The sequence below is a fragment of the Ostrinia nubilalis genome, chromosome 10, assembly GCF_963855985.1.
Source record: "Ostrinia nubilalis chromosome 10, ilOstNubi1.1, whole genome shotgun sequence".
Classification (NCBI taxonomy): Eukaryota; Metazoa; Arthropoda; class Insecta; order Lepidoptera; family Crambidae; genus Ostrinia; species Ostrinia nubilalis.
The window spans coordinates 11849402-11857309 of NC_087097.1; the positions used below are offsets into that span (position 1 = coordinate 11849402).

The window sequence follows — 7908 nt, forward strand, 5'->3', positions numbered from 1 at the left end:
TGATCTCTAGATATTGTGGAGGTGTACATATACTAAAAATCTATCATTAGAAATCAACTACGGGGGCTAAGGAGATAAAAGGAGGGTTGGAAATTTATATTATGAAAGTCCTATGTATTTAAAGTAAGAGAGTTGAAATTTAAAATTGTATATACTGTATACGCTATAGATGCTAAGAGCGGATTTTACGAAACTCCACCCCTAATGGAGTAAAACGAGGTCCAAAATATATTTTCAAAATAACTATCAGGGGGTGATTAGTGATCGATACTGATGCCAAAAATGCAATCAGTAAAATTTTTGTCTGTCTGTATGTTCCTTATAGAAACAAAAACTACTCGACGGATTTTAACGAAACTTGGTACAATTTATTCTTCATACTCCTGGGCAGGTATAGTATACTTAGGAATTCCCACGGGAACGGGAATTAGCGGAAAAAACCTTTTGTATAAAAAATCTAAACCGCTTAAATTAGACGCTTGAAATTTGGCATGCAGGTACCTTAGTAAACTTAAAGCTTAGTTACAACAGGATATTGCAAAATTCCCACGGTAACGGGAGTTAGCGGGAAAAAACATTTGTATGAAAAAATCTAAACCGCGTAAGATAGATGAAGGGGGTAAAAAGGGATCCACGCGTACGAAGTCGCGGGCGGCCGCTAGTACAATAATATAGGTAATTTGGACATAGAAAACACGAGAGATACCTACCTACTAACAAGATAGAATCTTGTAAGAGCATGCCTAACATTGTGCGTAGGACAAACATTATATCAGTAGAATAACTTGTAGCGAAATACGTTTATTGGATTATAAATGTAATTTTTCATTTCATTGGTGAACAAATACAATATTATTTTAGTTATTTTACTGAAATTATGTTTATAAATCACACAAAATTCTAAATTAAAGGTTTTTGAAATACTAACTTACAATACAATATTTCGAAGATCAGAGAGTCATCAGCAATTACTTTTTATTCTAGATAAAGTAAGAAGAAGAAAAAACGCCAGAACGTTTAATTTCGATGATATTAAAGAGCGTTAGGCTATTCAAGTAAACCTAGACAATAGTTAATCTCCTTGAACCCCCGTGACAGTCAAAGATTAGAAATTTGAAGAGCTATTCATTAACTTCGTTGAATACCTTGTCTAATCTCAAGTTACTTCGTAACGAATCGTGTGCTGGATTATTACGTGCTGGATGGATGGATGAGCAGGCACGGATCTAGGGGGTAGGGGGCAATGGGGGCCATTGTCCCCCAAGCTGACAATTTTAAAATCGTTTCTCTCCAAATGTTTTCAAAAAATTGGACTGGAATGATGAAAGAAGTTCTTGACTGTTCTTGAAAAGTGTGAGAAAGATACTAAGGCTAAGTTGCACCATCTTACTTTAACTTTGACAAACGTCAAAAATCTGTCAAACTCCATACAAAAATCACCGGTTATTATCATTGTTACGGTTAAAGTTAGGTGGTGCAACTCAGTCTAGGTCTAGGTAAGTATAAAGGATATCATACCCGAAAATTAGTATACAAAAATATTATAGGTCATACATTTTTTTGCATTATAGCGCCTATTATAACTACATGCTACATGATATTTAGCTTGAACTGCTGTGACTTGAACCTGTACGAACTGCCAGTAAAAGAATTAAGTATAACATTACTCATTTTCGAAAGGAACGCCCTTTCAAAAGTTACCCGCATAATTTATAGGATGTAGATGCAAGGACGTAATTGTTTTGCGAAGTTTACCTCAGTTGGAGTGCTTGTATCGATGTACATTAGCTTTTATCGATACTTACAAGCGAGTATGCTACTCTATTTATAGTCCTTCCTTGGTGTTTGTACCTTTATGGCCACAGTGTTGTAGACCATATTATGTTAACTTGATAAAGAAAAAAATACCCGGGAAGAAAATCCTTTCTCGTCATCACTAGTCAACACACCGTAGAGATTTGAAATACTTACCTACATTAATCGAATCCAAAAAAGCATCACAATATGACCGGCTTGGTAGCAGTTCTGTCCACTTTTGGTCATGTCTCGACCACCTAACAACTACTTAGGCGACTTCGTCCACGTGGATCCCGTTTTATACCCTCAAGTTTCGTAAAATCCGTTCTTAGTGAGCGAGCACCTATATTCTAAAATGCAAATTGCAACCCCCCCCCCCCCCCCCCCATGCAAAATTTGAGACTCCTAGCACTTGTAGTTTCTGAGATTTCGTGATGAGTGATTGAGTCAGTCAATCAGTGACCTTTCGCTTTTAAAGATATCAAAAAACGTTTTGTTATCTTTTATTAACTTCATGAAATGAACTTTATCATAAATTAGATCGCAACTTTTTTGTAGATCACTCTTTACATTTTTGTAACAAGACTTGCCGCCATTTTACCTATCTTTGTTGAGATTTATTCTACCATTCTCAATCTACCATAATAACATCATTAAGTCGAATTACTCCGTTTTGAATTGCTACGTTGATTGGATTGCAGATTTATTTCTTTGTGCTTATTTCTACTGTAGAAAATATTATAAGAAATCATAGTCCAGTAGAATTAGCTTTTAAATCGGAAATAATTCCTACAAAAGATTTTATTGTTTTAATGGCTTCATTGGTTGCCCATTAAGACTCTCCTAAGTTTTCGACTTCGACGGAGTTGTGCTTAAGTGGTGGGGGCCCCCGAAAGAGGCATTTTTTCGGTTTTCCGGTTATACCGCGTAAAGGACTTACCCTATCAAAAAGTGGTCTTCATAACGGTTGAAGGGCACTTAATCCTGCATTGAATAAGACCAAATTGATATGTTTTGGACAAACCGTTCTCGAGCTAATGCTCGGCAAAGTAGAAAATATACGTATAATTAATGACCCTCTCCACGTCCAATGGTTTGTTACCCACAGGCTTCCAAGTCTTGGAAAGGGCCACCTCAACCAGTGTAACCCTATCAAGGCTTACGAGCTTGATGCGCCTATCCTTGTTCGTCCCAGCCATTCCTTAACTGCGGTTGCTGCACCTCTTCCTGGCACTCACCTGAACGACTCTGTGTTACCTACTGTGGCTGCCCCTCTTCCTTGTATCCTCCTGCATGACTACGTTGCCTAGCTGTATGGCTGGTCTAAGGTTCGACGCCAAAAATCAACAACAACAAGTTCATATTAAAACGCTGAAGAGTTTTTTGTTTGTTTGTTTGAACGCGCTAATCTTAAGAATTACTAGTTTGATTGAAATCATTATTTTTGTGTTGAATAGCTCATATATTGAGGAAGGCTATAGGATATATACAATCACTCTACGACTAATAGAGGCGAAGCAGTAAAGAAAAATGTTGCAAGCACGGAAAATAGTATTTAAACTATTTTCACGCGTACAAAGTTGATTTTGTGGCGTCGAACCTTGGACCAGGCATATAGCTAAGCAATGCAATCGTACAGGAGGGTACAAGGAAGAGAGGCAGCCACATTAGGTAACACAGAGTCGTTCAGGAGAGTGTCAGGAAGAGGTGCAGCAACCGCAGTTAAGGAACGACTGGGACGAACAAGGATAAGCGAATCAAACTCGTGAGCCTTGTTAGGGTTACACTGATTAAGGCGAATCTTTACAAGGCTTGGAAGAATGTGGGTAACAAGCCATTGGACGTGGAGAGGGTCATTAAATATACGTATATTTTCTACTTTGCCGAACTTTAGCGCGAGAACGGTTTGTCCAAAACATATGAATTTGGTCTTATTCAATGCAGGATTAAGTGCCCTTTAACCGTCATGAAGACCACTTTTCGATAATAAATAAATAATAAATAAATAAATAATCTTTGGACAATTTTCGATAATAAATAAATAATAAATAAATAAATAATCTTTGGACAATTTTCACACAGCGCCAGCTAGCCCCAAAGTAAGCAACTTAATGCTTGTGTTATGGGTGCTAGCTTAACGGATATACTACTTATATACTTTTTTTTGTTTTTTTTTTTTTTAAATACATAAATATTATACATAGTCACACCCAGACCCAGATAGGGTAAGTCCTTTACGCGGTATAACCGGAAAACCGAAAAAACGCCGCTTTCGGGGGCCCCACCACTTAAGCACAACTCCGTCGAAGTCGAAAACTTAGGAGAGTCTTAATGGGCAACCAATGAAGCCATTAAAGCAAAAAAATCTTTTGTAGGAATTATTTCCGATTTAATCAATTTTTGTGTTTAATTCTACTGGCCTATCAGAACACATTTTGATTCAAAGAAAATATTATAACTTATTATTGTTAAGTTAAGAATAAAATTATATTCTTGCATTAATTCCGTTATTGTTTTTTCACCATTATACATATTTAACGTCTTCTGCTTTGTATTATCGTATTGTAGTAGCTATGGTCACCATCGCAATCAGCCACCAGCCTCCACAGGATTTCTTGCATGTTTTTCTACAATCGGGCCTTTGAAAGGCGGAATCATAAATCTAATATCATATAATAATGTTCATTCAATCCTGCAATGACGTAAAAAATAAGACAATAGTGATCTCAGTCAGAGAACGGCTATTCCTACTTCTCGTTCCCACTGCTGGAACTCCTGTGTAGCCAGGATCTACAGCTTGACCGCCAATAAAAACCCAACCAGTGTAGGGTTTCTCCCGGGGAAAAGTCAAACTGTCACCCGCAACGAAAATAATCAGAAGAACATAGGAGGAGTTAAAAACATCATATTAAATGGCTTAAATCTTACAATTATTTACACCTACATTACACCTCATTATTTACAAAATGCTACCCTGAGAATGCTAACATGTTTACAATGAGAGCCATGTTTCATTCCGTATGCCATCGCTTCAGAAATCAAGTCTGCTAAATTCACATTTCAATTATGCATCCTGAAAATATGAAATCTATAAATCATGTTCATGAGTAATGAATGAGACAAGCTGGATGATAGATGAAGCCAGTTAAGCCAATTCAGTTTTCGACGGATTTAGCTTTGAAACGCGAATTGCATTCCATGACAGGATCTGAAACGCTTTAACCTATCATCGATCTAAAATTTAATTAATATAGTAAAAGACAACGTCGCCTTTTTTTGTACTTACTTATTTATCTCAGTTACGAAAGTCAAAGTCAAAATTTCTTTATTTGTACAGAAATAGTAGTTACAAATCGTCAAATACTTTGCTCTTGAAGAGCCTCTACATATCTCACAATCTTTTTACCCTACCAGTGAGAGACCAACATTTAATTTTGGCAAGTGCTGAGAAGAAGCGCCGCAACAAACTCAGTCACTACTGTCTGCCGGTTAATATAAATAAATAGAAATAGCAGTACCTAACTAGTAGGAAGTACATTATTAATTCAGGAGTAGTTCTCTGAATTTACCACGCATTCTTGCATGGTGTATCTTATAAGAATATACAAAATTGCGGATATCTAGACTTCAGATAGATCTTACCTGCAATTTATTAGCACGCTGTAGGTACAGTACAAGAGTGCCCACTTTTGTTCTCTCTTTGATCCTCTAATTTATTAAAAGTAAAATGGTGAATTTGGTTCTATTATTTTATTGTAAAATAATGCCTCCAGAATTAACACAAAGGTTTTAAAAATTCGTCAACGAATCATTCGACGCCCTCTTTAAAATGTATTTTTGCATGTTTGTCCCACAGAATTTACTTTTTCAACAATACCAGCGGCGTTCGCTTAACAATTCATGTGCGATTGGACGTGTGTGTCTCACGTACCTCATTTAAATATGAAAGCTACACAGCGCTTTATTTACCCTGTCCATGTACGGGTCAAATAAACACTGGCACCTTATGGTGTTGAAATAAAGACGATTTTGCTACGAGAATGTACAGTCCGATGTGCTGTGCACTGTACAGACCCACACAAAATATCATTGCACTGGCAAATATTGTTATTCGGTTAACAACCCAGTCTTAATTGACGTTTTATTTTGAATTACATAATTTTATGTTGCAAATATATCTATCTAAGTATATGTAACTCAAAGGTGACTGACTGACTGACTGACTGACATAGTGATCTATCAACGAACAGCCCAAATCACTGGACGGATCGGACTGAAATTTGGCATGCAATAAGATGTTATGACGTAGGCATCCACTAAGAAAGGATTTTACGAAACTCCACCCCTTAAGGGGGTAAAACGGCCGCTAGTTTTGTATAACATTTAATATGGTACTGGTTGTTGGATAAAGTAAGTTTCACTACTAAAGAGCAGTTTCGCTTTCAGGTAAAGTTTCAGAGGGTTAACTGATATCATTATTATACATTTTATGACACTATCCAGCAGATAGTGGTAGGTTACCTTTGACCTTTTATCAGCCAGATATCCCTATCCAAAACCTGTGATCCCAAAATATTTTTTATCTGACTGATATGCTATCAGTGACATTACTAGCAAGAATATAAAAACAAGAAACAGCCTTAAATCAAATGGACTTCTATTGTAGTTTCTAGTTCATCTTCATTTTACTGAAAATCATTATATTAGGTACGATACTGGACCTCCTACAGTGTCAAGTAGATTACTCGTAGCTCTCTAAATAACTATAATAATTAAAGTAGCATGTACCTAACTACAGTAGTTTTTCCCATTAGAGGAACATTTCAGCAACAATTTCAGACTTAATACCTACCTAACTCTTAAATTGTAAACCCTCAGTATGGTTATGTCATATCCCTAAGCTGGCATCAGCTCTGGATCACTGGGGTTTCACCCACTGAATGCAAAATAGATTTCGCGAAACCTCCTAATCCAGGGCTTCCCAAACTTTTTTCACTATGACGCCCTTGGGAATTTACCATTGTTTTGCAACGCACCGTTTGGAAAACCCTGTCCTATCTATACATATGTGTAACTACGCAAGTACATCCGTAAAGATCTTATAGGAGTAGAGACAGGTATCTGTACTCGTATGAAAAATGGAAAGAAGAATTATTAATTTAGTTAATAACTTTGAGAATTATTTATTGATCACAGAGACATTCATCATCATCATCATCATCATCATCATCTCAGCCACAGGACGTCTACTGCTGAACACAGGTCTCCCCCAAGTATTTCCACATCGCCCGGTAGGTAGGGGCCTGCATCCAGCGCTTTCCTGCTACCTTTATGAGAGACATTAATTACAGTAAAAACTAAACTAAATAATTTTTACGTATTTTGAGCGAAAACTATAAGTACTTTACAATTTTTCTTTTCATAAAACGACTTCCTTTTTGAACAATGCAAATAATAATAGAAACGAGCACTTTCCAATACATATTGCACAAAGAAATAGGCTAGTTTCCATACAAATATAACCAATCCCATTTATAGGTACATAACACACGGATAAATTAAAAAGTGAGAGCATAATCAAAACAGAAAATAATATATTATTATTGCGGATTCACCCACAAGTGAAACATCTTGAAAGTTATTTGAAAGCGATACAATAAATTCCAATTAATTTAATTGAGAACTTCATCGTACGTATTGTTTTAAAATTTAATGAGTTTGAGCAAATTACTAACATAAATTAGTTGCCGCCTAAGACGTAAACTAACTCATTGTCTTATTACAGGTAATCCATAAAAAATACGACCTAATTAAGGAATGTAACGAAAAATTTACTAATCCAATGGGTCATTAGCTAAAAACGTTAAAATCCATCCAATAAGTTACCTGACGAAGCGAAACTTTACGGTGAACAATTTTAATTACCTTAAGAATAAAATCCGTCTTAACGCCGCTCCGTTGCCAGCACAAACCACTTATAGAAACCTCACAAGTCAGTTTTTATTCACAAATTGTTTTGCTTTATTCACAAATTGGTTAAACTTCGGAACACCGTCGTACGAACTCGCGTTTTCAGCAGGCGTCTACAGCGCGCGGGACGACTGTCGCCTC

At 36.4% G+C, this 7908-nt stretch overlaps 1 long non-coding RNA gene across 1 annotated transcript in view; it reads right to left on the bottom strand.

Moving 5' to 3' along the window:
• The window catches only part of LOC135075258 (uncharacterized), a 128789-nt gene extending 120881 nt beyond the window's left edge, over window positions 1-7908 (bottom strand). Inside the window, exon 1 of the long non-coding RNA XR_010257989.1 lies at window positions 7723-7908. This is a non-coding gene — a long non-coding RNA (uncharacterized LOC135075258). The remainder of the gene's footprint in view (window positions 1-7722) is intronic.